The sequence below is a fragment of the Charadrius vociferus genome, unplaced genomic scaffold (genome assembly GCF_000708025.1).
Source record: "Charadrius vociferus isolate BGI_N301 unplaced genomic scaffold, ASM70802v2 scaffold409, whole genome shotgun sequence".
In the NCBI taxonomy this organism is placed as follows: Eukaryota; Metazoa; Chordata; class Aves; order Charadriiformes; family Charadriidae; genus Charadrius; species Charadrius vociferus.
Window position 1 is genome coordinate 1,607,263 of NW_009650082.1, and position 5,144 is coordinate 1,612,406.

Below are 5,144 nucleotides of genomic sequence, written 5' to 3' on the forward strand. Positions count from 1 at the left end.
GCAGCATCAGCGTAAGTGCCCAGTGCCACATTCGACACATCAGGAACGCCCCTGTGAGGCTGGCAGAGGTGACATGGGACCTATAGGAGACTGTCCCAATCTGGAACAGCAGCACAAGGCCAGAGACACATGAGGCTGCCTGGAAGAGCAATCCATAACTCTCAAAGTGCCCTTCTTAAATTTGTGGTGCCTGCAGATTACTTTCTGAGGTAATACAGAGATTTTATTGGCAAACTTCTCAGACGATGTGCAGATGGCCAACATATGGCTAAGTCCCTCTCCCACCTCTCTCAGAAGAAAAAGGCGGCTTTAGTAATTTCTGCAAGATTTTTCAGTAAAATGAAAAAAATATTGCAATTACTGCATGGCATATGCTCACGTATTTCTATCCAGGAAATCCTTTGAGATAAAATCCTGACCTGAAATATGGGAGCCCTAAAATGGCTGTAATAGTGTCATAACACAATTCACATGTGGCATTCATTTAATACATATAAAGGCAGGAAAAGACAAAAATATACCCTCCACAGTGATCCAGTTCAGCCCCCTTTGAATCAGTGGAAATCTTCTATTGACTTTAATATACTTTAATAAACACCTTCATGGCTCACTCTCTACCATCAGGTGGATTTAGCCAATAACCGCGTTCTTGTGGCACCCTTGCTATTTTTGGCAGTTTCCTCAGCTAAAATGTCATTCGTGATCTCATAAGGGCTTCTCTTCACTCCGCACAGCTGCCTCAAATAGGTTAATGACAGTATTATACAACTTAAAACAGTAATAGCCAGAAATCGACCATGAGAATATACAGTCTCACACTTCCTTGTGTTCCATAACAAACAAGTGAGGCATTTAAAAAGAGAAAACATTTAAATTCACTAAAGGCTAATGGTCTTTCACCTATCAGTGAAAAAGAACAATTCTTTAAAGTCTTCTAGAATGAAGTGGGAGCAAATGCATTTAAAGTAACCCACCAGCCAGGGACCTTCACCCTGGAAAGGCCTCAGAACTATCTGACAGAGCCAGACCACTTCAAGCTAGAAGGTTTTACTATCTAAAAGACCTCCTTGCAATAAAGCTGTGATTCAATTCATAATAACTCCTCCATTTGGGAGGCAAATATTTGGGGCACTAAATGAACATACCAGATGGTCCCTTTACTCCCTTTAACTTGTTCAACATCCCTCCATCACCACTGTTTCCTTCCAAGTGCGAGGGTTTGGGCAGAGATGTCGCTCTTTAGTGACAAAATAGCATCTCAGTGGCAGGTCAGACAGTATCACAGGCAAAGGCCTTCGCTGCCACAAAAAGGTCAAAAGGAGTTTGCGTTGAGTTAATAAAATACACATAGGAAGCAAATTTCAGAGGGGATGAAAAACAGGACCACCAAATGTTTGTTCTGAGTGGAAATCAATAATGCAAAGCAGATAAGCTACAATAAGCACCGGCTCAAAACAAAATCTGAGTGTCAGTCTGATTACTAGGCATTTAAAGGTGCTTCCAACATCTGCATTATTGCAACTAAGAAGCTGTTCAGTTTACTTCTGAAGTGCTGCTGTTCCATCAGGGAAACAGAGCACATGCCCACGAATGCGGCCCGTTTAATATTCCCACAGGGAAATTATTTCCCAGTTGATGAAACCAAAACCAGAGTTCTACAGAAAAGGAACAGGTTTGCTGAAAAGTGGCTCTGGACTCTACGGACAGAACAAGAAGTAAAAACATTGCTGTGGACTTTCTAAATATCCTAAAATTTAATCTCTGCTATGCGATTTCAAGGAATCAGACAAGCAGAAGGTATGTCAGTCCCCACCCAGTCCAAAAGGATGCTGCAGAACCTTAAACACTTTTTGTTTTCATACTATTAACTTCTGGAAGTATTCTTGCACAGGACTTTTATTTTTTTTTCCCCCTCTTTCAGTCTGTCTGTTTTTCCTTTTTCTAAGTCGACATGCAAACCACCAGCACTCATGAAGGGTTAGTGATTTTAAAAAAGGGGAAAAAAAAGGACTTAATTATAATTGATGCTTCTTACAGTTGTGCAAAGCTGCCCAGTGGCAAACAATTCTACTGCAAAAACTACTGAGGCTTTACAGTGTACATTTACTACATTTGATTTATCTCAGCAAAAACAGCCCCAAAGGCTAAAAACCACAATTGGCTTCTGAGAAACTTCATATCATCTTCAAAAAGAACCTCTGCTATGAAAACAAGCTCAGTCATGAATCACAGTCATCAGTGGAACATTCATTTACCCATCCTTTGTTCTCCACTCCAGTGATCCCTATTTCCTAAGGCTATCTTTATGCCTCCATCAATCTCCATTTCACAGAACATCTAGCTGTGCAAAAAAACCAAACAAAGAGCAGGACCAAGCCAAGACTGTATCGCAAATCAGTGACTTTAAAAAAAAAAGTCATGGAGATAAGTGTATGTGGTTGAGATAAATGGAGAAAAATGCACAGCCTGTACTTTCTTATCACTTCTGACTCGACAGTGGAGGAAAAACAGGAGCAAGAGTTGCCATACTTAAAAAAAGAATAGTGTTTTCACTGGTAACAATAAGGAAAGAATAAACACAAAATGAATCTGAAAGACATTTGAGGAAATATGTGATTATTCTTCTTGGCCAAACCAGAGACCTGTCTGAAGATGAGGAGTACAATCCTTCATCATCAATTTCATTTTACTACCAGGTTCAATCATTTTGCAGGGGCAGACGACGGCGCTCATTACCATGCTGGGATAGGCTAACCCTGTCAAAGGCAGTGGGCCAGTGGAAACTGGTGTTAAAAAACAACATGAATTAGGCAATAGCATTAACCAAGAACTTTTCCCACTGTGGTAGCGAAGTCTGTTTTAGCATTACTTTATTTCTGGTTGGTTTTTGGTTTTTTTTCCCCGATCTACTTAAAAATCCCTGTTAAATTAATAGCTAGGAATGGCTAAATTTGAGGAACAGCTATTAACTAGAGTAGACTTCGGCAATTTCCCAGTTCTCAGACAGTGGTTGCCAGTATTTGGGGGATAGAGGGGTGACAGCAAGCTGTAAGTCTGAGTCAATCCCTATTTTATGAAAAAGGGCACACAGCACCTCTCCACATTCCTCTGACGTACTGTACACCCTTTCCTAAACTGGACCTCATTTACGCATAGTTGGAAATCTCACTGCTTTTACTTTTGCCTTTCAAAACAAGCCTGCAAACAAGATCAGAGGAGGTGGCTGATGAACTGGGCTGCTCTAAGACCGACTACATTTGCTCAGACTGGCCGAGGACGCGAGCCTGACGAAGGGCACCGTGGAGCAGCGCTCCTTGCGGTGCCGAGACAGCCTCCTCACAGTGCCTTCCACCAAAAACATGTGGAAGCGTACAGTTAAGCGCATCACCCCGCTTGCCCGCACACCAGACCTGTTGAGTTTCAGATTTGAGTACGAAACATGCATTTGTTCCCATTTCATCCCTGCTCATGTGAAGAGCTCTATATTGGCAATACAGTGCACTGAGCCGTCTCCCCCCCTCTCTGGGATCCTGTGCCAGACCCAGAGCGCCTGCAGCTCACATCTCGCCCCGCCTGGGCGACATCTGCTCTGCAGAGTCACACAAGTGAGAAAAGCTGTAGTCTGTCACTGTCATATGACTCACCGCGCCAGATGTGGGATGCCATATGAGCTGATACAGGGAGTTTCAGGGCCAAGGAGGGGGCACTCGTGGTCCTCGGTACCTACAGACGCCGGGCTCTCTTCAGTGCTACTGCTCTCCATTCGTTACCTCCTGCTAGGACCACTGTACGGCAATCACAGTGGGATCGACAATCCATCTTCAGGGAGTCAAAATGCTCAACCTCAAGCTAGACTGGCTAACGAATTAATTGCATGTAGATAAAAAACAAAAAAGAGAAAACAGCTACAAAGTTAGTTGTAAATGATTTAGTGAAGCTCTCGGTGACAGCAGATGTGCTCTTGCCAATAAAAACCAAGCAATGAGGCTGAGTGATTTCATAGAATCATTTAGGTTGGAAGAGACCTTTAAGATCGAGTCCAACCGTAAACCAACACTGCCAAGTCCACCATTAAACCACATCCTCAAGTGCTACACCTACACATCTTTTAAAGACCTCCAGGGATGGGGACTCAACCACTTCCCTGGGCAGCCTGTTCCAGTGCTCAACAACCCTTTCAGTTCAAAAAGTTTTCCTAATACCCAATCTAAACCTCCACTGGCACAACTTGAGGCCAGTTCCTCTTGTCCTATCACTTGTTACTTGAGAGAAGAGACTGGCCCCCCCTCGCTACCCCCTCCTTTCAGGGAGCTGTAGAGAGCAAGAAGGTCTCCCCTCAGCCTCCTTTTCTCCAGGCTGAACACCCCCAGGTCCCTCAGCCGCTCCTCATCAGTCATGTGCTCCAGACCCCTCACCAGCTCCATTGCCCTTCTCTGGACGCACCTCAATGTCTTTCTTGTCATGAGGGGCCAAAACTGAACACAGTACTTGAGGTGGGGCCTCACCAGTGCCGAGTACAGGGGGCGGTCACTACCCTAGTGCTGCTGGCCACACTATGGCTGATACAGGTCAGGATGCTGTTGGTCGTCTTGGCCACCCGGGCACACTTTTCCTTCAATATGGATCAGATGCTTGTTGAGAGATTAGCAGGGAGTCAGGACATGGGACAACAATATTCATTTTTTAGAGTAAATGAGCTGCTACACCAAGGGTCTTGTTTCAAAGTCATCTATCCATTCTGGAAAGCTTCTGAAACAGAAGTGAAATCTGCTTATTTTTCTGTAAAGATTATTCAAAATTGCCCTTGAGGAAAAGTTCCAACTGAAGCAACATGTGAGTTTGGGCAAAGCATAGCTCACGCCATAGCAAGAGATAAGATGACCCCGTTTAGGAAGGGAAGCTGCCAAGCGGTACTCAAGCAATGGCCACTCAGTGCATAATAACAGCTGAAGAAAAATATCAAACACCCTCTGGCATTAACACTGCCAATTCTCAAACCACACTGTTGACAGGTACTGGGCATGGCATTTCTTCTGCAGGCAGTCCTAAACCACTCGCACTGCAGGGTGCAGGAGAGAGGAACAAAAATTCTGCCAATGGTTTTATTAGGGTCTGTGTTTGATCTAGTCCTCTTCAACCAATAA